Source organism: Heptranchias perlo, chromosome 5 (assembly GCF_035084215.1).
Source record: "Heptranchias perlo isolate sHepPer1 chromosome 5, sHepPer1.hap1, whole genome shotgun sequence".
Lineage (NCBI taxonomy): Eukaryota > Metazoa > Chordata > Chondrichthyes > Hexanchiformes > Hexanchidae > Heptranchias > Heptranchias perlo.
The window spans coordinates 114,061,495-114,088,719 of NC_090329.1; the positions used below are offsets into that span (position 1 = coordinate 114,061,495).

A 27,225-nucleotide genomic window follows, 5' to 3' on the forward strand; every position below is an offset into this window, starting at 1 on the left:
GGTTGGGGATTCTAGGAGTAGGGGGCAGAGTCTAAAAAGTAGAGCCAGACCTTTGAGGAGAGAGATGAGAAAACATTACTACCCACAAAGGGTGGTAGAAGTTTGTAAGTCTCTCACGCAAAGGGCAATTGATAGGAGCTGAATTGCGAAATTGAAATGTGAGAGAGATAGGTTTTTGTCAAGCAAAGGTATGAAGGGATATGGGCGAAAGGCAGGTCTCTGGAGTTAGATGAGAGATGAGCCATGATGTTCTGAAATGGCGGAGCAGGCAGGCAGGCAGGCAGACAGGCAGGCAGGCGGGTGGGTGTGAATGGCCTCCTCCTGTTGCTATGTTGTAGGATTTGAATGAAGCGTTGAGCTTGCTATGTGATTGTTTTGCAGATGAAGCAGGACTTGTGTGTGTTTGTGTTTGGCAGTGCGAATGCGTGTACCCTGTGAGTGATGTTGTTTCCCCCGGCGCCAGGCAAGTGCAGAAAGTATGGTAAAGAATGAAGAAGAAGACTGCAGCCCTTTAAGTAAAGGGAAAAGCAAGCAATTGATGCCTACGGCCATACTAGTCTGAAAACGCCCGATCTCGTCTGATCTCGGTAGCTTAAGCAGAGTCAGGCCTGGTTAGTACTTGGATGGGAGACCGCCTGGGAATACCAGGTGCAGTAGGCTTTTCTTGCCAGCAGAGGCTGCTCTCAGCTCTGCGCACTCCCTTCAATCACAAAGCTTTTTGCTGCTTGCTCCTGCACTCTCTCTCGCTTTCCTTTGCCCATTCCTTTGCTGCACATTCTCCTGCTGCCAGACAAAGGCAAGGGAGTCGACACAGAGTCAACAAAAAAAAACACATGAAGAAAATAAGCTGGCAAAAAACATACACAAAGCAGCAAGCGTTTAAGTAAAGAGAAGCAAAGCAGGCCATCGCTTACTCCCACACTCCTCTGAAAAGTACCCCATCCCATCCGATATCACAAGCTAAGTCAGAGGCAGGCCTGGTCAGTACTCGCTTGGGACACCGCCTGGAAATAGCAACTGCCGTCAGCTTTTCTTGTTAGCTGTTTGCTGTTCTTCACGCCGACGCTGCCTTCATTTGCCAGTCTTTTTGCTGATCGCTCGCTCGCTCGCTCACTCGGTCGCTCGCTGTTGCTCGCTTTCCTCGGCCCATTTCCTGGCAGCACGTTCATAGGAACGGGAGAAGGCCATTCAGCCCTTTGAGCCTGTTCCGCCATTCGTGACTGATGTGTACCTTAACTCCATTTACCCGCCTGTGCTCCATAACCCTCAACACCCGTGCCTAACAAAAATCAATCAATCTCGGTTTTGAGATTTTCAATTGATCCCCAGCCTCAACAGCTTTTTGGGGGAGAGAGTTCCAGATTTCTACTACACTTTGTGTGAAGAAGTGCTTCCTGACATCACCCGTGAACTGCCTAGCTGTAATTTTCAGATTATGCCCCCTTGTTCCGGACTCCCCCACCAGAGGAAATAGTTTCTCTATCGAGCCTATCAGCTCCTTTAATAATCTTAAACACCTCAATTAGATCTTAATCTTCTAAACTCAAGGGAATACGAGCCTAGTCGATGCAACCTGTCCTGACAACTTAACCCTTTTAGCCCCGGTATCATTTTGGTAAATGTGCGCTGCAGCCCCTCCAAGACCAGTGTATCCTTCCTGAGGTGTGGTGCCCAGAACTGAACGCAGTACTCCAGATGCGGTCTAAGCAGAGCTTTATACAACCGTAGCATAACTTTGTATTGTATTCCAGCCCTGTTGAGATGAAGACTAACATTCGCCGACCTGCCGGTCAAATCGGGGCCAGCGGCTGCTTTTATCCATGTGCGGAAAGGCACACATCTTCTTCTGGCCTGAATTGGGCCAAGGTGACTTAAATTGGGGTGTGGGCTTGAGCCTTTTCTAAGCAGCTGGGCCTGGGAGAGGAGAAAAGGCTGCTCCCCGGTTGTCTGTATTTTGAGGCAGGAGGGACCAGCGTTTTTGCAGCAGTGAGTGAGTGAGTGAGTGAGTGAAGGAATGGTGAAGCTAATGAAGGTTAAGGCCAGGGGAAGGCAATGAAGGGTAGGTAGGGTTGCCAACTCTGGTTGGACGCATTCCTGGAGGTTTTATCACATGACTTCCAACCACCCGACCCAGTCAAACATCCTTTTTGACCCATCTGCTATAATTTTCGAACTAATTAAGAAAAGCGTTCAAAGAAAAGGAAAAAACATTTTTCTTTTAATGCCTCTATGATGTTTCTCCACGGTTGGCTGGCAGCAGTGTCCAGGAGATTAATCTTTAATTCCTGGAGACTCCAGGGCAATCCTGGAGGCTTGGCAACCCTACAATTGCGTGAGGTAAGCATTCAAGTACTGACTTTTCATATTGAATCTACATTTTCTTTACCCAACATTTGGACTTCTGTCCCTTTCTCCCCAGGTTTTGCCGGGCCTCCGACAGGTCAATTTCACCCCTTAGGGCCTCTGCCTGCCCCATTTCTTATGCCTACACCACATAATCTACAAGCCTCTCCATCACCATTTTGATGCCCATTTTAGTTCATGCATCCGGAAAGTCCCGAAAGGCCTCTCCCGACCAACAATCACGGCATGTGTTTATTGAATGATTTCAGGGGCTTTCGTCGCGAAGACACTAGCCAGAAGTCCAGCGCAGGTGTTGATGAGTTTTTATGTGAGAAAGGTCAGTGCTAAGTTTACTTCTTAGTACAGCACAGAAGGAGGCCACAGGCCAGTAAATGTTTTCCCTTGCAGAGATTGCTACCTTTGAGGTCCTTGTTTTTAACTTGGTCCCTATCCGTAGCTGGTGAAAGTGTGAGTAGAGGACTAGAGTACAAGGCGGCAGAAGTTATGCTGCAGCTATACAAAACCCTGGTTAGACCGCACCTGGAGTACTGTGAGCAGTTCTGGGCACCGCACCTTCGGAAGGACATATCGGCCTCGGAGGGAGTGCGGCGTAGGTTTACTAGAACGCTAGCCGGACTTCAAGGGTTAAGTTACGAGGAGAGATGACACAAATTGGGGTTGTATTCTCTGGAGTTTCGAAGGTTAAGGGGTGATCTGATGGAAGTTCATAAGATATTAAGGGGAACAGATAGGGTGGATAGAGAGCAACTATTTCCGCTGGTTGGGGATTCTAGGAGTAGGGGGCAGAGTCTAAAAAGTAGAGCCAGACCTTTGAGGAGAGAGATGAGAAAACATTACTACCCACAAAGGGTGGTAGAAGTTTGTAAGTCTCTCACGCAAAGGGCAATTGATAGGAGCTGAATTGCGAAATTGAAATGTGAGAGAGATAGGTTTTTGTCAAGCAAAGGTATGAAGGGATATGGGCGAAAGGCAGGTCTCTGGAGTTAGATGAGAGATGAGCCATGATGTTCTGAAATGGCGGAGCAGGCAGGCAGGCAGGCAGGCAGACAGGCAGGCAGGCGGGTGTGAATGGCCTCCTCCTGTTGCTATGTTGTAGGATTTGAATGAAGCGTTGAGCTTGCTATGTGATTGTTTTGCAGATGAAGCAGGACTTGTGTGTGTTTGTGTTTGGCAGTGCGAATGCGTGTACCCTGTGAGTGATGTTGTTTCCCCCGGCGCCAGGCAAGTGCAGAAAGTGTGGTAAAGAATGAAGTAGAGGACTGCAGCCCTTTAAGTAAAGGGAAAAGCAAGCAATTGATGCCTACGGCCATACTAGTCTGAAAACGCCCGATCTCGTCTGATCTCGGAAGCTAAGCAGAGTCAGGCCTGGTTAGTACTTGGATGGGAGACCGCCTGGGAATACCAGGTGCAGTAGGCTTTTCTTGCCAGCAGAGGCTGCTCTCAGCTCTGCGCACTCCCTTCAATCACAAAGCTTTTTGCTGCTTGCTCCTGCACTCTCTCTCGCTTTCCTTTGCCCATTCCTTTGCTGCACATTCTCCTGCTGCCAGACAAAGGCAAGGGAGTCGACACAGAGTCAACAAAAAAAAACACATGAAGAAAATAAGCTGGCAAAAAACATACACAAAGCAGCAAGCGTTTAAGTAAAGAGAAGCAAAGCAGGCCATCGCTTACTCCCACACTCCTCTGAAAAGTACCCCATCCCATCCGATATCACAAGCTAAGTCAGAGGCAGGCCTGGTCAGTACTCGCTTGGGACACCGCCTGGAAATAGCAACTGCCGTCAGCTTTTCTTGTTAGCTGTTTGCTGTTCTTCACGCCGACGCTGCCTTCATTTGCCAGTCTTTTTGCTGATCGCTCGCTCGCTCGCTCACTCGCTCGCTCGCTCGCTCACTCGCTCGCTCGCTGTTGCTCGCTTTCCTCTGCCCATTTCCTGGCAGCACGTTCATAGGAACGGGAGAAGGCCATTCAGCCCTTTGAGCCTGTTCCGCCATTCGTGACTGATGTGTACCTTAACTCCATTTACCCGCCTGTGCTCCATAACCCTCAACACCCGTGCCTAACAAAAATCAATCAATCTCGGTTTTGAGATTTTCAATTGATCCCCAGCCTCAACAGCTTTTTGGGGGAGAGAGTTCCAGATTTCTACTACACTTTGTGTGAAGAAGTGCTTCCTGACATCACCCGTGAACTGCCTAGCTGTAATTTTCAGATTATGCCCCCTTGTTCCGGACTCCCCCACCAGAGGAAATAGTTTCTCTATCGAGCCTATCAGCTCCTTTAATAATCTTAAACACCTCAATTAGATCTTAATCTTCTAAACTCAAGGGAATACGAGCCTAGTCGATGCAACCTGTCCTGACAACTTAACCCTTTTAGCCCCGGTATCATTTTGGTAAATGTGCGCTGCAGCCCCTCCAAGACCAGTGTATCCTTCCTGAGGTGTGGTGCCCAGAACTGAACGCAGTACTCCAGATGCGGTCTAAGCAGAGCTTTATACAACCGTAGCATAACTTTGTATTGTATTCCAGCCCTGTTGAGATGAAGACTAACATTCGCCGACCTGCCGGTCAAATCGGGGCCAGCGGCTGCTTTTATCCATGTGCGGAAAGGCACACATCTTCTTCTGGCCTGAATTGGGCCAAGGTGACTTAAATTGGGGTGTGGGCTTGAGCCTTTTCTAAGCAGCTGGGCCTGGGAGAGGAGAAAAGGCTGCTCCCCGGTTGTCTGTATTTTGAGGCAGGAGGGACCAGCGTTTTTGCAGCAGTGAGTGAGTGAGTGAGTGAGTGAAGGAATGGTGAAGCTAATGAAGGTTAAGGCCAGGGGAAGGCAATGAAGGGTAGGTAGGGTTGCCAACTCTGGTTGGACGCATTCCTGGAGGTTTTATCACATGACTTCCAACCACCCGACCCAGTCAAACATCCTTTTTGACCCATCTGCTATAATTTTCGAACTAATTAAGAAAAGCGTTCAAAGAAAAGGAAAAACCATTTTTCTTTTAATGCCTCTATGATGTTTCTCCACGGTTGGTTGGCAGCAGTGTCCAGGAGATTAATCTTTAATTCCTGGAGACTCCAGGGCAATCCTGGAGGCTTGGCAACCCTACAATTGCGTGAGGTAAGCAGTCAAGTACTGACTTTTCATATTGAATCTACATTTTCTTTACCCAACATTTGGACTTCTGTCCCTTTCTCCCCAGGTTTTGCCGGGCCTCCGACAGGTCAATTTCACCCCTTAGGGCCTCTGCCTGCCCCATTTCTTATGCCTACACCACATAATCTACAAGCCTCTCCATCACCATTTTGATGCCCATTTTAGTTCATGCATCCGGAAAGTCCCGAAAGGCCTCTCCCGACCAACAATCACGGCATGTGTTTATTGAATGATTTCAGGGGCTTTCGTCGCGAAGACACTAGCCAGAAGTCCAGCGCAGGTGTTGATGAGTTTTTATGTGAGAAAGGTCAGTGCTAAGTTTACTTCTTAGTACAGCACAGAAGGAGGCCACAGGCCAGTAAATGTTTTCCCTTGCAGAGATTGCTACCTTTGAGGTCCTTGTTTTTAACTTGGTCCCTATCCGTAGCTGGTGAAAGTGTGAGTAGAGGACTAGAGTACAAGGCGGCAGAAGTTATGCTGCAGCTATACAAAACCCTGGTTAGACCGCACCTGGAGTACTGTGAGCAGTTCTGGGCACCGCACCTTCGGAAGGACATATCGGCCTCGGAGGGAGTGCAGCGTAGGTTTACTAGAACGCTAGCCGGACTTCAAGGGTTAAGTTACGAGGAGAGATGACACAAATTGGGGTTGTATTCTCTGGAGTTTCGAAGGTTAAGGGGTGATCTGATGGAAGTTCATAAGATATTAAGGGGAACAGATAGGGTGGATAGAGAGCAACTATTTCCGCTGGTTGGGGATTCTAGGAGTAGGGGGCAGAGTCTAAAAAGTAGAGCCAGACCTTTGAGGAGAGAGATGAGAAAACATTACTACCCACAAAGGGTGGTAGAAGTTTGTAAGTCTCTCACGCAAAGGGCAATTGATAGGAGCTGAATTGCGAAATTGAAATGTGAGAGAGATAGGTTTTTGTCAAGCAAAGGTATGAAGGGATATGGGCGAAAGGCAGGTCTCTGGAGTTAGATGAGAGATGAGCCATGATGTTCTGAAATGGCGGAGCAGGCAGGCAGGCAGGCAGACAGGCAGGCAGGCGGGTGGGTGTGAATGGCCTCCTCCTGTTGCTATGTTGTAGGATTTGAATGAAGCGTTGAGCTTGCTATGTGATTGTTTTGCAGATGAAGCAGGACTTGTGTGTGTTTGTGTTTGGCAGTGCGAATGCGTGTACCCTGTGAGTGATGTTGTTTCCCCCGGCGCCAGGCAAGTGCAGAAAGTATGGTAAAGAATGAAGAAGAAGACTGCAGCCCTTTAAGTAAAGGGAAAAGCAAGCAATTGATGCCTACGGCCATACTAGTCTGAAAACGCCCGATCTCGTCTGATCTCGGAAACTAAGCAGAGTCAGGCCTGGTTAGTACTTGGATGGGAGACCGCCTGGGAATACCAGGTGCAGTAGGCTTTTCTTGCCAGCAGAGGCTGCTCTCAGCTCTGCGCACTCCCTTCAATCACAAAGCTTTTTGCTGCTTGCTCCTGCACTCTCTCTCGCTTTCCTTTGCCCATTCCTTTGCTGCACATTCTCCTGCTGCCAGACAAAGGCAAGGGAGTCGACACAGAGTCAACAAAAAAAAACACATGAAGAAAATAAGCTGGCAAAAAACATACACAAAGCAGCAAGCGTTTAAGTAAAGAGAAGCAAAGCAGGCCATCGCTTACTCCCACACTCCTCTGAAAAGTACCCCATCCCATCCGATATCACAAGCTAAGTCAGAGGCAGGCCTGGTCAGTACTCGCTTGGGACACCGCCTGGAAATAGCAACTGCCGTCAGCTTTTCTTGTTAGCTGTTTGCTGTTCTTCACGCCGACGCTGCCTTCATTTGCCAGTCTTTTTGCTGATCGCTCGCTCGCTCGCTCACTCGGTCGCTCGCTGTTGCTCGCTTTCCTCGGCCCATTTCCTGGCAGCACGTTCATAGGAACGGGAGAAGGCCATTCAGCCCTTTGAGCCTGTTCCGCCATTCGTGACTGATGTGTACCTTAACTCCATTTACCCGCCTGTGCTCCATAACCCTCAACACCCGTGCCTAACAAAAATCAATCAATCTCGGTTTTGAGATTTTCAATTGATCCCCAGCCTCAACAGCTTTTTGGGGGAGAGAGTTCCAGATTTCTACTACACTTTGTGTGAAGAAGTGCTTCCTGACATCACCCGTGAACTGCCTAGCTGTAATTTTCAGATTATGCCCCCTTGTTCCGGACTCCCCCACCAGAGGAAATAGTTTCTCTATCGAGCCTATCAGCTCCTTTAATAATCTTAAACACCTCAATTAGATCTTAATCTTCTAAACTCAAGGGAATACGAGCCTAGTCGATGCAACCTGTCCTGACAACTTAACCCTTTTAGCCCCGGTATCATTTTGGTAAATGTGCGCTGCAGCCCCTCCAAGACCAGTGTATCCTTCCTGAGGTGTGGTGCCCAGAACTGAACGCAGTACTCCAGATGCGGTCTAAGCAGAGCTTTATACAACCGTAGCATAACTTTGTATTGTATTCCAGCCCTGTTGAGATGAAGACTAACATTCGCCGACCTGCCGGTCAAATCGGGGCCAGCGGCTGCTTTTATCCATGTGCGGAAAGGCACACATCTTCTTCTGGCCTGAATTGGGCCAAGGTGACTTAAATTGGGGTGTGGGCTTGAGCCTTTTCTAAGCAGCTGGGCCTGGGAGAGGAGAAAAGGCTGCTCCCCGGTTGTCTGTATTTTGAGGCAGGAGGGACCAGCGTTTTTGCAGCAGTGAGTGAGTGAGTGAGTGAGTGAAGGAATGGTGAAGCTAATGAAGGTTAAGGCCAGGGGAAGGCAATGAAGGGTAGGTAGGGTTGCCAACTCTGGTTGGACGCATTCCTGGAGGTTTTATCACATGACTTCCAACCACCCGACCCAGTCAAACATCCTTTTTGACCCATCTGCTATAATTTTCGAACTAATTAAGAAAAGCGTTCAAAGAAAAGGAAAAACCATTTTTCTTTTAATGCCTCTATGATGTTTCTCCACGGTTGGTTGGCAGCAGTGTCCAGGAGATTAATCTTTAATTCCTGGAGACTCCAGGGCAATCCTGGAGGCTTGGCAACCCTACAATTGCGTGAGGTAAGCAGTCAAGTACTGACTTTTCATATTGAATCTACATTTTCTTTACCCAACATTTGGACTTCTGTCCCTTTCTCCCCAGGTTTTGCCGGGCCTCCGACAGGTCAATTTCACCCCTTAGGGCCTCTGCCTGCCCCATTTCTTATGCCTGCACCACATAATCTACAAGCCTCTCCATCACCATTTTGATGCCCATTTTAGTTCATGCATCCGGAAAGTCCCGAAAGGCCTCTCCCGACCAACAATCACGGCATGTGTTTATTGAATGATTTCAGGGGCTTTCGTCGCGAAGACACTAGCCAGAAGTCCAGCGCAGGTGTTGATGAGTTTTTATGTGAGAAAGGTCAGTGCTAAGTTTACTTCTTAGTACAGCACAGAAGGAGGCCACAGGCCAGTAAATGTTTTCCCTTGCAGAGATTGCTACCTTTGAGGTCCTTGTTTTTAACTTGGTCCCTATCCGTAGCTGGTGAAAGTGTGAGTAGAGGACTAGAGTACAAGGCGGCAGAAGTTATGCTGCAGCTATACAAAACCCTGGTTAGACCGCACCTGGAGTACTGTGAGCAGTTCTGGGCACCGCACCTTCGGAAGGACATATCGGCCTCGGAGGGAGTGCAGCGTAGGTTTACTAGAACGCTAGCCGGACTTCAAGGGTTAAGTTACGAGGAGAGATGACACAAATTGGGGTTGTATTCTCTGGAGTTTCGAAGGTTAAGGGGTGATCTGATGGAAGTTCATAAGATATTAAGGGGAACAGATAGGGTGGATAGAGAGCAACTATTTCCGCTGGTTGGGGATTCTAGGAGTAGGGGGCAGAGTCTAAAAAGTAGAGCCAGACCTTTGAGGAGAGAGATGAGAAAACATTACTACCCACAAAGGGTGGTAGAAGTTTGTAAGTCTCTCACGCAAAGGGCAATTGATAGGAGCTGAATTGCGAAATTGAAATGTGAGAGAGATAGGTTTTTGTCAAGCAAAGGTATGAAGGGATATGGGCGAAAGGCAGGTCTCTGGAGTTAGATGAGAGATGAGCCATGATGTTCTGAAATGGCGGAGCAGGCAGGCAGGCAGGCAGACAGGCAGGCAGGCGGGTGGGTGTGAATGGCCTCCTCCTGTTGCTATGTTGTAGGATTTGAATGAAGCGTTGAGCTTGCTATGTGATTGTTTTGCAGATGAAGCAGGACTTGTGTGTGTTTGTGTTTGGCAGTGCGAATGCGTGTACCCTGTGAGTGATGTTGTTTCCCCCGGCGCCAGGCAAGTGCAGAAAGTATGGTAAAGAATGAAGAAGAAGACTGCAGCCCTTTAAGTAAAGGGAAAAGCAAGCAATTGATGCCTACGGCCATACTAGTCTGAAAACGCCCGATCTCGTCTGATCTCGGAAGCTAAGCAGAGTCAGGCCTGGTTAGTACTTGGATGGGAGACCGCCTGGGAATACCAGGTGCAGTAGGCTTTTCTTGCCAGCAGAGGCTGCTCTCAGCTCTGCGCACTCCCTTCAATCACAAAGCTTTTTGCTGCTTGCTCCTGCACTCTCTCTCGCTTTCCTTTGCCCATTCCTTTGCTGCACATTCTCCTGCTGCCAGACAAAGGCAAGGGAGTCGACACAGAGTCAACAAAAAAAAACACATGAAGAAAATAAGCTGGCAAAAAACATACACAAAGCAGCAAGCGTTTAAGTAAAGAGAAGCAAAGCAGGCCATCGCTTACTCCCACACTCCTCTGAAAAGTACCCCATCCCATCCGATATCACAAGCTAAGTCAGAGGCAGGCCTGGTCAGTACTCGCTTGGGACACCGCCTGGAAATAGCAACTGCCGTCAGCTTTTCTTGTTAGCTGTTTGCTGTTCTTCACGCCGACGCTGCCTTCATTTGCCAGTCTTTTTGCTGATCGCTCGCTCGCTCGCTCACTCGGTCGCTCGCTGTTGCTCGCTTTCCTCGGCCCATTTCCTGGCAGCACGTTCATAGGAACGGGAGAAGGCCATTCAGCCCTTTGAGCCTGTTCCGCCATTCGTGACTGATGTGTACCTTAACTCCATTTACCCGCCTGTGCTCCATAACCCTCAACACCCGTGCCTAACAAAAATCAATCAATCTCGGTTTTGAGATTTTCAATTGATCCCCAGCCTCAACAGCTTTTTGGGGGAGAGAGTTCCAGATTTCTACTACACTTTGTGTGAAGAAGTGCTTCCTGACATCACCCGTGAACTGCCTAGCTGTAATTTTCAGATTATGCCCCCTTGTTCCGGACTCCCCCACCAGAGGAAATAGTTTCTCTATCGAGCCTATCAGCTCCTTTAATAATCTTAAACACCTCAATTAGATCTTAATCTTCTAAACTCAAGGGAATACGAGCCTAGTCGATGCAACCTGTCCTGACAACTTAACCCTTTTAGCCCCGGTATCATTTTGGTAAATGTGCGCTGCAGCCCCTCCAAGACCAGTGTATCCTTCCTGAGGTGTGGTGCCCAGAACTGAACGCAGTACTCCAGATGCGGTCTAAGCAGAGCTTTATACAACCGTAGCATAACTTTGTATTGTATTCCAGCCCTGTTGAGATGAAGACTAACATTCGCCGACCTGCCGGTCAAATCGGGGCCAGCGGCTGCTTTTATCCATGTGCGGAAAGGCACACATCTTCTTCTGGCCTGAATTGGGCCAAGGTGACTTAAATTGGGGTGTGGGCTTGAGCCTTTTCTAAGCAGCTGGGCCTGGGAGAGGAGAAAAGGCTGCTCCCCGGTTGTCTGTATTTTGAGGCAGGAGGGACCAGCGTTTTTGCAGCAGTGAGTGAGTGAGTGAGTGAGTGAAGGAATGGTGAAGCTAATGAAGGTTAAGGCCAGGGGAAGGCAATGAAGGGTAGGTAGGGTTGCCAACTCTGGTTGGACGCATTCCTGGAGGTTTTATCACATGACTTCCAACCACCCGACCCAGTCAAACATCCTTTTTGACCCATCTGCTATAATTTTCGAACTAATTAAGAAAAGCGTTCAAAGAAAAGGAAAAAACATTTTTCTTTTAATGCCTCTATGATGTTTCTCCACGGTTGGTTGGCAGCAGTGTCCAGGAGATTAATCTTTAATTCCTGGAGACTCCAGGGCAATCCTGGAGGCTTGGCAACCCTACAATTGCGTGAGGTAAGCAGTCAAGTACTGACTTTTCATATTGAATCTACATTTTCTTTACCCAACATTTGGACTTCTGTCCCTTTCTCCCCAGGTTTTGCCGGGCCTCCGACAGGTCAATTTCACCCCTTAGGGCCTCTGCCTGCCCCATTTCTTATGCCTACACCACATAATCTACAAGCCTCTCCATCACCATTTTGATGCCCATTTTAGTTCATGCATCCGGAAAGTCCCGAAAGGCCTCTCCCGACCAACAATCACGGCATGTGTTTATTGAATGATTTCAGGGGCTTTCGTCGCGAAGACACTAGCCAGAAGTCCAGCGCAGGTGTTGATGAGTTTTTATGTGAGAAAGGTCAGTGCTAAGTTTACTTCTTAGTACAGCACAGAAGGAGGCCACAGGCCAGTAAATGTTTTCCCTTGCAGAGATTGCTACCTTTGAGGTCCTTGTTTTTAACTTGGTCCCTATCCGTAGCTGGTGAAAGTGTGAGTAGAGGACTAGAGTACAAGGCGGCAGAAGTTATGCTGCAGCTATACAAAACCCTGGTTAGACCGCACCTGGAGTACTGTGAGCAGTTCTGGGCACCGCACCTTCGGAAGGACATATCGGCCTCGGAGGGAGTGCAGCGTAGGTTTACTAGAACGCTAGCCGGACTTCAAGGGTTAAGTTACGAGGAGAGATGACACAAATTGGGGTTGTATTCTCTGGAGTTTCGAAGGTTAAGGGGTGATCTGATGGAAGTTCATAAGATATTAAGGGGAACAGATAGGGTGGATAGAGAGCAACTATTTCCGCTGGTTGGGGATTCTAGGAGTAGGGGGCAGAGTCTAAAAAGTAGAGCCAGACCTTTGAGGAGAGAGATGAGAAAACATTACTACCCACAAAGGGTGGTAGAAGTTTGTAAGTCTCTCACGCAAAGGGCAATTGATAGGAGCTGAATTGCGAAATTGAAATGTGAGAGAGATAGGTTTTTGTCAAGCAAAGGTATGAAGGGATATGGGCGAAAGGCAGGTCTCTGGAGTTAGATGAGAGATGAGCCATGATGTTCTGAAATGGCGGAGCAGGCAGGCAGGCAGGCAGACAGGCAGGCAGGCGGGTGGGTGTGAATGGCCTCCTCCTGTTGCTATGTTGTAGGATTTGAATGAAGCGTTGAGCTTGCTATGTGATTGTTTTGCAGATGAAGCAGGACTTGTGTGTGTTTGTGTTTGGCAGTGCGAATGCGTGTACCCTGTGAGTGATGTTGTTTCCCCCGGCGCCAGGCAAGTGCAGAAAGTATGGTAAAGAATGAAGAAGAAGACTGCAGCCCTTTAAGTAAAGGGAAAAGCAAGCAATTGATGCCTACGGCCATACTAGTCTGAAAACGCCCGATCTCGTCTGATCTCGGTAGCTTAAGCAGAGTCAGGCCTGGTTAGTACTTGGATGGGAGACCGCCTGGGAATACCAGGTGCAGTAGGCTTTTCTTGCCAGCAGAGGCTGCTCTCAGCTCTGCGCACTCCCTTCAATCACAAAGCTTTTTGCTGCTTGCTCCTGCACTCTCTCTCGCTTTCCTTTGCCCATTCCTTTGCTGCACATTCTCCTGCTGCCAGACAAAGGCAAGGGAGTCGACACAGAGTCAACAAAAAAAAACACATGAAGAAAATAAGCTGGCAAAAAACATACACAAAGCAGCAAGCGTTTAAGTAAAGAGAAGCAAAGCAGGCCATCGCTTACTCCCACACTCCTCTGAAAAGTACCCCATCCCATCCGATATCACAAGCTAAGTCAGAGGCAGGCCTGGTCAGTACTCGCTTGGGACACCGCCTGGAAATAGCAACTGCCGTCAGCTTTTCTTGTTAGCTGTTTGCTGTTCTTCACGCCGACGCTGCCTTCATTTGCCAGTCTTTTTGCTGATCGCTCGCTCGCTCGCTCACTCGGTCGCTCGCTGTTGCTCGCTTTCCTCGGCCCATTTCCTGGCAGCACGTTCATAGGAACGGGAGAAGGCCATTCAGCCCTTTGAGCCTGTTCCGCCATTCGTGACTGATGTGTACCTTAACTCCATTTACCCGCCTGTGCTCCATAACCCTCAACACCCGTGCCTAACAAAAATCAATCAATCTCGGTTTTGAGATTTTCAATTGATCCCCAGCCTCAACAGCTTTTTGGGGGAGAGAGTTCCAGATTTCTACTACACTTTGTGTGAAGAAGTGCTTCCTGACATCACCCGTGAACTGCCTAGCTGTAATTTTCAGATTATGCCCCCTTGTTCCGGACTCCCCCACCAGAGGAAATAGTTTCTCTATCGAGCCTATCAGCTCCTTTAATAATCTTAAACACCTCAATTAGATCTTAATCTTCTAAACTCAAGGGAATACGAGCCTAGTCGATGCAACCTGTCCTGACAACTTAACCCTTTTAGCCCCGGTATCATTTTGGTAAATGTGCGCTGCAGCCCCTCCAAGACCAGTGTATCCTTCCTGAGGTGTGGTGCCCAGAACTGAACGCAGTACTCCAGATGCGGTCTAAGCAGAGCTTTATACAACCGTAGCATAACTTTGTATTGTATTCCAGCCCTGTTGAGATGAAGACTAACATTCGCCGACCTGCCGGTCAAATCGGGGCCAGCGGCTGCTTTTATCCATGTGCGGAAAGGCACACATCTTCTTCTGGCCTGAATTGGGCCAAGGTGACTTAAATTGGGGTGTGGGCTTGAGCCTTTTCTAAGCAGCTGGGCCTGGGAGAGGAGAAAAGGCTGCTCCCCGGTTGTCTGTATTTTGAGGCAGGAGGGACCAGCGTTTTTGCAGCAGTGAGTGAGTGAGTGAGTGAGTGAAGGAATGGTGAAGCTAATGAAGGTTAAGGCCAGGGGAAGGCAATGAAGGGTAGGTAGGGTTGCCAACTCTGGTTGGACGCATTCCTGGAGGTTTTATCACATGACTTCCAACCACCCGACCCAGTCAAACATCCTTTTTGACCCATCTGCTATAATTTTCGAACTAATTAAGAAAAGCGTTCAAAGAAAAGGAAAAAACATTTTTCTTTTAATGCCTCTATGATGTTTCTCCACGGTTGGCTGGCAGCAGTGTCCAGGAGATTAATCTTTAATTCCTGGAGACTCCAGGGCAATCCTGGAGGCTTGGCAACCCTACAATTGCGTGAGGTAAGCATTCAAGTACTGACTTTTCATATTGAATCTACATTTTCTTTACCCAACATTTGGACTTCTGTCCCTTTCTCCCCAGGTTTTGCCGGGCCTCCGACAGGTCAATTTCACCCCTTAGGGCCTCTGCCTGCCCCATTTCTTATGCCTACACCACATAATCTACAAGCCTCTCCATCACCATTTTGATGCCCATTTTAGTTCATGCATCCGGAAAGTCCCGAAAGGCCTCTCCCGACCAACAATCACGGCATGTGTTTATTGAATGATTTCAGGGGCTTTCGTCGCGAAGACACTAGCCAGAAGTCCAGCGCAGGTGTTGATGAGTTTTTATGTGAGAAAGGTCAGTGCTAAGTTTACTTCTTAGTACAGCACAGAAGGAGGCCACAGGCCAGTAAATGTTTTCCCTTGCAGAGATTGCTACCTTTGAGGTCCTTGTTTTTAACTTGGTCCCTATCCGTAGCTGGTGAAAGTGTGAGTAGAGGACTAGAGTACAAGGCGGCAGAAGTTATGCTGCAGCTATACAAAACCCTGGTTAGACCGCACCTGGAGTACTGTGAGCAGTTCTGGGCACCGCACCTTCGGAAGGACATATCGGCCTCGGAGGGAGTGCGGCGTAGGTTTACTAGAACGCTAGCCGGACTTCAAGGGTTAAGTTACGAGGAGAGATGACACAAATTGGGGTTGTATTCTCTGGAGTTTCGAAGGTTAAGGGGTGATCTGATGGAAGTTCATAAGATATTAAGGGGAACAGATAGGGTGGATAGAGAGCAACTATTTCCGCTGGTTGGGGATTCTAGGAGTAGGGGGCAGAGTCTAAAAAGTAGAGCCAGACCTTTGAGGAGAGAGATGAGAAAACATTACTACCCACAAAGGGTGGTAGAAGTTTGTAAGTCTCTCACGCAAAGGGCAATTGATAGGAGCTGAATTGCGAAATTGAAATGTGAGAGAGATAGGTTTTTGTCAAGCAAAGGTATGAAGGGATATGGGCGAAAGGCAGGTCTCTGGAGTTAGATGAGAGATGAGCCATGATGTTCTGAAATGGCGGAGCAGGCAGGCAGGCAGGCAGGCAGACAGGCAGGCAGGCGGGTGTGAATGGCCTCCTCCTGTTGCTATGTTGTAGGATTTGAATGAAGCGTTGAGCTTGCTATGTGATTGTTTTGCAGATGAAGCAGGACTTGTGTGTGTTTGTGTTTGGCAGTGCGAATGCGTGTACCCTGTGAGTGATGTTGTTTCCCCCGGCGCCAGGCAAGTGCAGAAAGTGTGGTAAAGAATGAAGTAGAGGACTGCAGCCCTTTAAGTAAAGGGAAAAGCAAGCAATTGATGCCTACGGCCATACTAGTCTGAAAACGCCCGATCTCGTCTGATCTCGGAAGCTAAGCAGAGTCAGGCCTGGTTAGTACTTGGATGGGAGACCGCCTGGGAATACCAGGTGCAGTAGGCTTTTCTTGCCAGCAGAGGCTGCTCTCAGCTCTGCGCACTCCCTTCAATCACAAAGCTTTTTGCTGCTTGCTCCTGCACTCTCTCTCGCTTTCCTTTGCCCATTCCTTTGCTGCACATTCTCCTGCTGCCAGACAAAGGCAAGGGAGTCGACACAGAGTCAACAAAAAAAAACACATGAAGAAAATAAGCTGGCAAAAAACATACACAAAGCAGCAAGCGTTTAAGTAAAGAGAAGCAAAGCAGGCCATCGCTTACTCCCACACTCCTCTGAAAAGTACCCCATCCCATCCGATATCACAAGCTAAGTCAGAGGCAGGCCTGGTCAGTACTCGCTTGGGACACCGCCTGGAAATAGCAACTGCCGTCAGCTTTTCTTGTTAGCTGTTTGCTGTTCTTCACGCCGACGCTGCCTTCATTTGCCAGTCTTTTTGCTGATCGCTCGCTCGCTCGCTCACTCGCTCGCTCGCTCGCTCACTCGCTCGCTCGCTGTTGCTCGCTTTCCTCTGCCCATTTCCTGGCAGCACGTTCATAGGAACGGGAGAAGGCCATTCAGCCCTTTGAGCCTGTTCCGCCATTCGTGACTGATGTGTACCTTAACTCCATTTACCCGCCTGTGCTCCATAACCCTCAACACCCGTGCCTAACAAAAATCAATCAATCTCGGTTTTGAGATTTTCAATTGATCCCCAGCCTCAACAGCTTTTTGGGGGAGAGAGTTCCAGATTTCTACTACACTTTGTGTGAAGAAGTGCTTCCTGACATCACCCGTGAACTGCCTAGCTGTAATTTTCAGATTATGCCCCCTTGTTCCGGACTCCCCCACCAGAGGAAATAGTTTCTCTATCGAGCCTATCAGCTCCTTTAATAATCTTAAACACCTCAATTAGATCTTAATCTTCTAAACTCAAGGGAATACGAGCCTAGTCGATGCAACCTGTCCTGACAACTTAACCCTTTTAGCCCCGGTATCATTTTGGTAAATGTGCGCTGCAGCCCCTCCAAGACCAGTGTATCCTTCCTGAGGTGTGGTGCCCAGAACTGAACGCAGTACTCCAGATGCGGTCTAAGCAGAGCTTTATACAACCGTAGCATAACTTTGTATTGTATTCCAGCCCTGTTGAGATGAAGACTAACATTCGCCGACCTGCCGGTCAAATCGGGGCCAGCGGCTGCTTTTATCCATGTGCGGAAAGGCACACATCTTCTTCTGGCCTGAATTGGGCCAAGGTGACTTAAATTGGGGTGTGGGCTTGAGCCTTTTCTAAGCAGCTGGGCCTGGGAGAGGAGAAAAGGCTGCTCCCCGGTTGTCTGTATTTTGAGGCAGGAGGGACCAGCGTTTTTGCAGCAGTGAGTGAGTGAGTGAGTGAGTGAAGGAATGGTGAAGCTAATGAAGGTTAAGGCCAGGGGAAGGCAATGAAGGGTAGGTAGGGTTGCCAACTCTGGTTGGACGCATTCCTGGAGGTTTTATCACATGACTTCCAACCACCCGACCCAGTCAAACATCCTTTTTGACCCATCTGCTATAATTTTCGAACTAATTAAGAAAAGCGTTCAAAGAAAAGGAAAAACCATTTTTCTTTTAATGCCTCTATGATGTTTCTCCACGGTTGGTTGGCAGCAGTGTCCAGGAGATTAATCTTTAATTCCTGGAGACTCCAGGGCAATCCTGGAGGCTTGGCAACCCTACAATTGCGTGAGGTAAGCAGTCAAGTACTGACTTTTCATATTGAATCTACATTTTCTTTACCCAACATTTGGACTTCTGTCCCTTTCTCCCCAGGTTTTGCCGGGCCTCCGACAGGTCAATTTCACCCCTTAGGGCCTCTGCCTGCCCCATTTCTTATGCCTACACCACATAATCTACAAGCCTCTCCATCACCATTTTGATGCCCATTTTAGTTCATGCATCCGGAAAGTCCCGAAAGGCCTCTCCCGACCAACAATCACGGCATGTGTTTATTGAATGATTTCAGGGGCTTTCGTCGCGAAGACACTAGCCAGAAGTCCAGCGCAGGTGTTGATGAGTTTTTATGTGAGAAAGGTCAGTGCTAAGTTTACTTCTTAGTACAGCACAGAAGGAGGCCACAGGCCAGTAAATGTTTTCCCTTGCAGAGATTGCTACCTTTGAGGTCCTTGTTTTTAACTTGGTCCCTATCCGTAGCTGGTGAAAGTGTGAGTAGAGGACTAGAGTACAAGGCGGCAGAAGTTATGCTGCAGCTATACAAAACCCTGGTTAGACCGCACCTGGAGTACTGTGAGCAGTTCTGGGCACCGCACCTTCGGAAGGACATATCGGCCTCGGAGGGAGTGCAGCGTAGGTTTACTAGAACGCTAGCCGGACTTCAAGGGTTAAGTTACGAGGAGAGATGACACAAATTGGGGTTGTATTCTCTGGAGTTTCGAAGGTTAAGGGGTGATCTGATGGAAGTTCATAAGATATTAAGGGGAACAGATAGGGTGGATAGAGAGCAACTATTTCCGCTGGTTGGGGATTCTAGGAGTAGGGGGCAGAGTCTAAAAAGTAGAGCCAGACCTTTGAGGAGAGAGATGAGAAAACATTACTACCCACAAAGGGTGGTAGAAGTTTGTAAGTCTCTCACGCAAAGGGCAATTGATAGGAGCTGAATTGCGAAATTGAAATGTGAGAGAGATAGGTTTTTGTCAAGCAAAGGTATGAAGGGATATGGGCGAAAGGCAGGTCTCTGGAGTTAGATGAGAGATGAGCCATGATGTTCTGAAATGGCGGAGCAGGCAGGCAGGCAGGCAGACAGGCAGGCAGGCGGGTGGGTGTGAATGGCCTCCTCCTGTTGCTATGTTGTAGGATTTGAATGAAGCGTTGAGCTTGCTATGTGATTGTTTTGCAGATGAAGCAGGACTTGTGTGTGTTTGTGTTTGGCAGTGCGAATGCGTGTACCCTGTGAGTGATGTTGTTTCCCCCGGCGCCAGGCAAGTGCAGAAAGTATGGTAAAGAATGAAGAAGAAGACTGCAGCCCTTTAAGTAAAGGGAAAAGCAAGCAATTGATGCCTACGGCCATACTAGTCTGAAAACGCCCGATCTCGTCTGATCTCGGAAACTAAGCAGAGTCAGGCCTGGTTAGTACTTGGATGGGAGACCGCCTGGGAATACCAGGTGCAGTAGGCTTTTCTTGCCAGCAGAGGCTGCTCTCAGCTCTGCGCACTCCCTTCAATCACAAAGCTTTTTGCTGCTTGCTCCTGCACTCTCTCTCGCTTTCCTTTGCCCATTCCTTTGCTGCACATTCTCCTGCTGCCAGACAAAGGCAAGGGAGTCGACACAGAGTCAACAAAAAAAAACACATGAAGAAAATAAGCTGGCAAAAAACATACACAAAGCAGCAAGCGTTTAAGTAAAGAGAAGCAAAGCAGGCCATCGCTTACTCCCACACTCCTCTGAAAAGTACCCCATCCCATCCGATATCACAAGCTAAGTCAGAGGCAGGCCTGGTCAGTACTCGCTTGGGACACCGCCTGGAAATAGCAACTGCCGTCAGCTTTTCTTGTTAGCTGTTTGCTGTTCTTCACGCCGACGCTGCCTTCATTTGCCAGTCTTTTTGCTGATCGCTCGCTCGCTCGCTCACTCGGTCGCTCGCTGTTGCTCGCTTTCCTCGGCCCATTTCCTGGCAGCACGTTCATAGGAACGGGAGAAGGCCATTCAGCCCTTTGAGCCTGTTCCGCCATTCGTGACTGATGTGTACCTTAACTCCATTTACCCGCCTGTGCTCCATAACCCTCAACACCCGTGCCTAACAAAAATCAATCAATCTCGGTTTTGAGATTTTCAATTGATCCCCAGCCTCAACAGCTTTTTGGGGGAGAGAGTTCCAGATTTCTACTACACTTTGTGTGAAGAAGTGCTTCCTGACATCACCCGTGAACTGCCTAGCTGTAATTTTCAGATTATGCCCCCTTGTTCCGGACTCCCCCACCAGAGGAAATAGTTTCTCTATCGAGCCTATCAGCTCCTTTAATAATCTTAAACACCTCAATTAGATCTTAATCTTCTAAACTCAAGGGAATACGAGCCTAGTCGATGCAACCTGTCCTGACAACTTAACCCTTTTAGCCCCGGTATCATTTTGGTAAATGTGCGCTGCAGCCCCTCCAAGACCAGTGTATCCTTCCTGAGGTGTGGTGCCCAGAACTGAACGCAGTACTCCAGATGCGGTCTAAGCAGAGCTTTATACAACCGTAGCATAACTTTGTATTGTATTCCAGCCCTGTTGAGATGAAGACTAACATTCGCCGACCTGCCGGTCAAATCGGGGCCAGCGGCTGCTTTTATCCATGTGCGGAAAGGCACACATCTTCTTCTGGCCTGAATTGGGCCAAGGTGACTTAAATTGGGGTGTGGGCTTGAGCCTTTTCTAAGCAGCTGGGCCTGGGAGAGGAGAAAAGGCTGCTCCCCGGTTGTCTGTATTTTGAGGCAGGAGGGACCAGCGTTTTTGCAGCAGTGAGTGAGTGAGTGAGTGAGTGAAGGAATGGTGAAGCTAATGAAGGTTAAGGCCAGGGGAAGGCAATGAAGGGTAGGTAGGGTTGCCAACTCTGGTTGGACGCATTCCTGGAGGTTTTATCACATGACTTCCAACCACCCGACCCAGTCAAACATCCTTTTTGACCCATCTGCTATAATTTTCGAACTAATTAAGAAAAGCGTTCAAAGAAAAGGAAAAACCATTTTTCTTTTAATGCCTCTATGATGTTTCTCCACGGTTGGTTGGCAGCAGTGTCCAGGAGATTAATCTTTAATTCCTGGAGACTCCAGGGCAATCCTGGAGGCTTGGCAACCCTACAATTGCGTGAGGTAAGCAGTCAAGTACTGACTTTTCATATTGAATCTACATTTTCTTTACCCAACATTTGGACTTCTGTCCCTTTCTCCCCAGGTTTTGCCGGGCCTCCGACAGGTCAATTTCACCCCTTAGGGCCTCTGCCTGCCCCATTTCTTATGCCTGCACCACATAATCTACAAGCCTCTCCATCACCATTTTGATGCCCATTTTAGTTCATGCATCCGGAAAGTCCCGAAAGGCCTCTCCCGACCAACAATCACGGCATGTGTTTATTGAATGATTTCAGGGGCTTTCGTCGCGAAGACACTAGCCAGAAGTCCAGCGCAGGTGTTGATGAGTTTTTATGTGAGAAAGGTCAGTGCTAAGTTTACTTCTTAGTACAGCACAGAAGGAGGCCACAGGCCAGTAAATGTTTTCCCTTGCAGAGATTGCTACCTTTGAGGTCCTTGTTTTTAACTTGGTCCCTATCCGTAGCTGGTGAAAGTGTGAGTAGAGGACTAGAGTACAAGGCGGCAGAAGTTATGCTGCAGCTATACAAAACCCTGGTTAGACCGCACCTGGAGTACTGTGAGCAGTTCTGGGCACCGCACCTTCGGAAGGACATATCGGCCTCGGAGGGAGTGCAGCGTAGGTTTACTAGAACGCTAGCCGGACTTCAAGGGTTAAGTTACGAGGAGAGATGACACAAATTGGGGTTGTATTCTCTGGAGTTTCGAAGGTTAAGGGGTGATCTGATGGAAGTTCATAAGATATTAAGGGGAACAGATAGGGTGGATAGAGAGCAACTATTTCCGCTGGTTGGGGATTCTAGGAGTAGGGGGCAGAGTCTAAAAAGTAGAGCCAGACCTTTGAGGAGAGAGATGAGAAAACATTACTACCCACAAAGGGTGGTAGAAGTTTGTAAGTCTCTCACGCAAAGGGCAATTGATAGGAGCTGAATTGCGAAATTGAAATGTGAGAGAGATAGGTTTTTGTCAAGCAAAGGTATGAAGGGATATGGGCGAAAGGCAGGTCTCTGGAGTTAGATGAGAGATGAGCCATGATGTTCTGAAATGGCGGAGCAGGCAGGCAGGCAGGCAGACAGGCAGGCAGGCGGGTGGGTGTGAATGGCCTCCTCCTGTTGCTATGTTGTAGGATTTGAATGAAGCGTTGAGCTTGCTATGTGATTGTTTTGCAGATGAAGCAGGACTTGTGTGTGTTTGTGTTTGGCAGTGCGAATGCGTGTACCCTGTGAGTGATGTTGTTTCCCCCGGCGCCAGGCAAGTGCAGAAAGTATGGTAAAGAATGAAGAAGAAGACTGCAGCCCTTTAAGTAAAGGGAAAAGCAAGCAATTGATGCCTACGGCCATACTAGTCTGAAAACGCCCGATCTCGTCTGATCTCGGAAGCTAAGCAGAGTCAGGCCTGGTTAGTACTTGGATGGGAGACCGCCTGGGAATACCAGGTGCAGTAGGCTTTTCTTGCCAGCAGAGGCTGCTCTCAGCTCTGCGCACTCCCTTCAATCACAAAGCTTTTTGCTGCTTGCTCCTGCACTCTCTCTCGCTTTCCTTTGCCCATTCCTTTGCTGCACATTCTCCTGCTGCCAGACAAAGGCAAGGGAGTCGACACAGAGTCAACAAAAAAAAACACATGAAGAAAATAAGCTGGCAAAAAACATACACAAAGCAGCAAGCGTTTAAGTAAAGAGAAGCAAAGCAGGCCATCGCTTACTCCCACACTCCTCTGAAAAGTACCCCATCCCATCCGATATCACAAGCTAAGTCAGAGGCAGGCCTGGTCAGTACTCGCTTGGGACACCGCCTGGAAATAGCAACTGCCGTCAGCTTTTCTTGTTAGCTGTTTGCTGTTCTTCACGCCGACGCTGCCTTCATTTGCCAGTCTTTTTGCTGATCGCTCGCTCGCTCGCTCACTCGGTCGCTCGCTGTTGCTCGCTTTCCTCGGCCCATTTCCTGGCAGCACGTTCATAGGAACGGGAGAAGGCCATTCAGCCCTTTGAGCCTGTTCCGCCATTCGTGACTGATGTGTACCTTAACTCCATTTACCCGCCTGTGCTCCATAACCCTCAACACCCGTGCCTAACAAAAATCAATCAATCTCGGTTTTGAGATTTTCAATTGATCCCCAGCCTCAACAGCTTTTTGGGGGAGAGAGTTCCAGATTTCTACTACACTTTGTGTGAAGAAGTGCTTCCTGACATCACCCGTGAACTGCCTAGCTGTAATTTTCAGATTATGCCCCCTTGTTCCGGACTCCCCCACCAGAGGAAATAGTTTCTCTATCGAGCCTATCAGCTCCTTTAATAATCTTAAACACCTCAATTAGATCTTAATCTTCTAAACTCAAGGGAATACGAGCCTAGTCGATGCAACCTGTCCTGACAACTTAACCCTTTTAGCCCCGGTATCATTTTGGTAAATGTGCGCTGCAGCCCCTCCAAGACCAGTGTATCCTTCCTGAGGTGTGGTGCCCAGAACTGAACGCAGTACTCCAGATGCGGTCTAAGCAGAGCTTTATACAACCGTAGCATAACTTTGTATTGTATTCCAGCCCTGTTGAGATGAAGACTAACATTCGCCGACCTGCCGGTCAAATCGGGGCCAGCGGCTGCTTTTATCCATGTGCGGAAAGGCACACATCTTCTTCTGGCCTGAATTGGGCCAAGGTGACTTAAATTGGGGTGTGGGCTTGAGCCTTTTCTAAGCAGCTGGGCCTGGGAGAGGAGAAAAGGCTGCTCCCCGGTTGTCTGTATTTTGAGGCAGGAGGGACCAGCGTTTTTGCAGCAGTGAGTGAGTGAGTGAGTGAGTGAAGGAATGGTGAAGCTAATGAAGGTTAAGGCCAGGGGAAGGCAATGAAGGGTAGGTAGGGTTGCCAACTCTGGTTGGACGCATTCCTGGAGGTTTTATCACATGACTTCCAACCACCCGACCCAGTCAAACATCCTTTTTGACCCATCTGCTATAATTTTCGAACTAATTAAGAAAAGCGTTCAAAGAAAAGGAAAAAACATTTTTCTTTTAATGCCTCTATGATGTTTCTCCACGGTTGGCTGGCAGCAGTGTCCAGGAGATTAATCTTTAATTCCTGGAGACTCCAGGGCAATCCTGGAGGCTTGGCAACCCTACAATTGCGTGAGGTAAGCATTCAAGTACTGACTTTTCATATTGAATCTACATTTTCTTTACCCAACATTTGGACTTCTGTCCCTTTCTCCCCAGGTTTTGCCGGGCCTCCGACAGGTCAATTTCACCCCTTAGGGCCTCTGCCTGCCCCATTTCTTATGCCTACACCACATAATCTACAAGCCTCTCCATCACCATTTTGATGCCCATTTTAGTTCATGCATCCGGAAAGTCCCGAAAGGCCTCTCCCGACCAACAATCACGGCATGTGTTTATTGAATGATTTCAGGGGCTTTCGTCGCGAAGACACTAGCCAGAAGTCCAGCGCAGGTGTTGATGAGTTTTTATGTGAGAAAGGTCAGTGCTAAGTTTACTTCTTAGTACAGCACAGAAGGAGGCCACAGGCCAGTAAATGTTTTCCCTTGCAGAGATTGCTACCTTTGAGGTCCTTGTTTTTAACTTGGTCCCTATCCGTAGCTGGTGAAAGTGTGAGTAGAGGACTAGAGTACAAGGCGGCAGAAGTTATGCTGCAGCTATACAAAACCCTGGTTAGACCGCACCTGGAGTACTGTGAGCAGTTCTGGGCACCGCACCTTCGGAAGGACATATCGGCCTCGGAGGGAGTGCGGCGTAGGTTTACTAGAACGCTAGCCGGACTTCAAGGGTTAAGTTACGAGGAGAGATGACACAAATTGGGGTTGTATTCTCTGGAGTTTCGAAGGTTAAGGGGTGATCTGATGGAAGTTCATAAGATATTAAGGGGAACAGATAGGGTGGATAGAGAGCAACTATTTCCGCTGGTTGGGGATTCTAGGAGTAGGGGGCAGAGTCTAAAAAGTAGAGCCAGACCTTTGAGGAGAGAGATGAGAAAACATTACTACCCACAAAGGGTGGTAGAAGTTTGTAAGTCTCTCACGCAAAGGGCAATTGATAGGAGCTGAATTGCGAAATTGAAATGTGAGAGAGATAGGTTTTTGTCAAGCAAAGGTATGAAGGGATATGGGCGAAAGGCAGGTCTCTGGAGTTAGATGAGAGATGAGCCATGATGTTCTGAAATGGCGGAGCAGGCAGGCAGGCAGGCAGGCAGACAGGCAGGCAGGCGGGTGTGAATGGCCTCCTCCTGTTGCTATGTTGTAGGATTTGAATGAAGCGTTGAGCTTGCTATGTGATTGTTTTGCAGATGAAGCAGGACTTGTGTGTGTTTGTGTTTGGCAGTGCGAATGCGTGTACCCTGTGAGTGATGTTGTTTCCCCCGGCGCCAGGCAAGTGCAGAAAGTGTGGTAAAGAATGAAGTAGAGGACTGCAGCCCTTTAAGTAAAGGGAAAAGCAAGCAATTGATGCCTACGGCCATACTAGTCTGAAAACGCCCGATCTCGTCTGATCTCGGAAACTAAGCAGAGTCAGGCCTGGTTAGTACTTGGATGGGAGACCGCCTGGGAATACCAGGTGCAGTAGGCTTTTCTTGCCAGCAGAGGCTGCTCTCAGCTCTGCGCACTCCCTTCAATCACAAAGCTTTTTGCTGCTTGCTCCTGCACTCTCTCTCGCTTTCCTTTGCCCATTCCTTTGCTGCACATTCTCCTGCTGCCAGACAAAGGCAAGGGAGTCGACACAGAGTCAACAAAAAAAAACACATGAAGAAAATAAGCTGGCAAAAAACATACACAAAGCAGCAAGCGTTTAAGTAAAGAGAAGCAAAGCAGGCCATCGCTTACTCCCACACTCCTCTGAAAAGTACCCCATCCCATCCGATATCACAAGCTAAGTCAGAGGCAGGCCTGGTCAGTACTCGCTTGGGACACCGCCTGGAAATAGCAACTGCCGTCAGCTTTTCTTGTTAGCTGTTTGCTGTTCTTCACGCCGACGCTGCCTTCATTTGCCAGTCTTTTTGCTGATCGCTCGCTCGCTCGCTCACTCGCTCGCTCGCTGTTGCTCGCTTTCCTCTGCCCATTTCCTGGCAGCACGTTCATAGGAACGGGAGAAGGCCATTCAGCCCTTTGAGCCTGTTCCGCCATTCGTGACTGATGTGTACCTTAACTCCATTTACCCGCCTGTGCTCCATAACCCTCAACACCCGTGCCTAACAAAAATCAATCAATCTCGGTTTTGAGATTTTCAATTGATCCCCAGCCTCAACAGCTTTTTGGGGGAGAGAGTTCCAGATTTCTACTACACTTTGTGTGAAGAAGTGCTTCCTGACATCACCCGTGAACTGCCTAGCTGTAATTTTCAGATTATGCCCCCTTGTTCCGGACTCCCCCACCAGAGGAAATAGTTTCTCTATCGAGCCTATCAGCTCCTTTAATAATCTTAAACACCTCAATTAGATCTTAATCTTCTAAACTCAAGGGAATACGAGCCTAGTCGATGCAACCTGTCCTGACAACTTAACCCTTTTAGCCCCGGTATCATTTTGGTAAATGTGCGCTGCAGCCCCTCCAAGACCAGTGTATCCTTCCTGAGGTGTGGTGCCCAGAACTGAACGCAGTACTCCAGATGCGGTCTAAGCAGAGCTTTATACAACCGTAGCATAACTTTGTATTGTATTCCAGCCCTGTTGAGATGAAGACTAACATTCGCCGACCTGCCGGTCAAATCGGGGCCAGCGGCTGCTTTTATCCATGTGCGGAAAGGCACACATCTTCTTCTGGCCTGAATTGGGCCAAGGTGACTTAAATTGGGGTGTGGGCTTGAGCCTTTTCTAAGCAGCTGGGCCTGGGAGAGGAGAAAAGGCTGCTCCCCGGTTGTCTGTATTTTGAGGCAGGAGGGACCAGCGTTTTTGCAGCAGTGAGTGAGTGAGTGAGTGAGTGAAGGAATGGTGAAGCTAATGAAGGTTAAGGCCAGGGGAAGGCAATGAAGGGTAGGTAGGGTTGCCAACTCTGGTTGGACGCATTCCTGGAGGTTTTATCACATGACTTCCAACCACCCGACCCAGTCAAACATCCTTTTTGACCCATCTGCTATAATTTTCGAACTAATTAAGAAAAGCGTTCAAAGAAAAGGAAAAACCATTTTTC

The 27,225-nt window shown here is 48.5% G+C and overlaps 9 non-coding genes across 9 annotated transcripts; all 9 read left to right on the forward strand.

The window, feature by feature from the left end:
• Positions 1–540: 540 nt before the first annotated feature.
• Positions 541–660, forward strand: LOC137322305 (5S ribosomal RNA). Its single transcript, XR_010963059.1, has one exon. It is a non-coding gene; the product is annotated as a 5S ribosomal RNA (ribosomal RNA).
• A 3,002-nt stretch (positions 661–3,662) lies between these two features.
• On the forward strand, positions 3,663–3,781 carry LOC137322368 (5S ribosomal RNA). The gene has a single exon (XR_010963083.1). It is a non-coding gene; the product is annotated as a 5S ribosomal RNA (ribosomal RNA).
• A 3,022-nt stretch (positions 3,782–6,803) lies between these two features.
• LOC137322243 (5S ribosomal RNA) lies at positions 6,804–6,922 on the forward strand. Its single transcript, XR_010963000.1, has one exon. It is a non-coding gene; the product is annotated as a 5S ribosomal RNA (ribosomal RNA).
• Positions 6,923–9,924: 3,002 nt separating this feature from the next.
• Positions 9,925–10,043, forward strand: LOC137322370 (5S ribosomal RNA). The gene has a single exon (XR_010963085.1). It is a non-coding gene; the product is annotated as a 5S ribosomal RNA (ribosomal RNA).
• Positions 10,044–13,045: 3,002 nt separating this feature from the next.
• LOC137322306 (5S ribosomal RNA) lies at positions 13,046–13,165 on the forward strand. Its single transcript, XR_010963060.1, has one exon. It is a non-coding gene; the product is annotated as a 5S ribosomal RNA (ribosomal RNA).
• A 3,002-nt stretch (positions 13,166–16,167) lies between these two features.
• Positions 16,168–16,286, forward strand: LOC137322371 (5S ribosomal RNA). The gene has a single exon (XR_010963086.1). It is a non-coding gene; the product is annotated as a 5S ribosomal RNA (ribosomal RNA).
• A 3,022-nt stretch (positions 16,287–19,308) lies between these two features.
• On the forward strand, positions 19,309–19,427 carry LOC137322244 (5S ribosomal RNA). Its single transcript, XR_010963001.1, has one exon. It is a non-coding gene; the product is annotated as a 5S ribosomal RNA (ribosomal RNA).
• Positions 19,428–22,429: 3,002 nt separating this feature from the next.
• On the forward strand, positions 22,430–22,548 carry LOC137322372 (5S ribosomal RNA). Its single transcript, XR_010963087.1, has one exon. It is a non-coding gene; the product is annotated as a 5S ribosomal RNA (ribosomal RNA).
• Positions 22,549–25,550: 3,002 nt separating this feature from the next.
• Positions 25,551–25,669, forward strand: LOC137322245 (5S ribosomal RNA). Its single transcript, XR_010963002.1, has one exon. It is a non-coding gene; the product is annotated as a 5S ribosomal RNA (ribosomal RNA).
• The last annotated feature ends 1,556 nt before the right edge of the window (positions 25,670–27,225 follow it).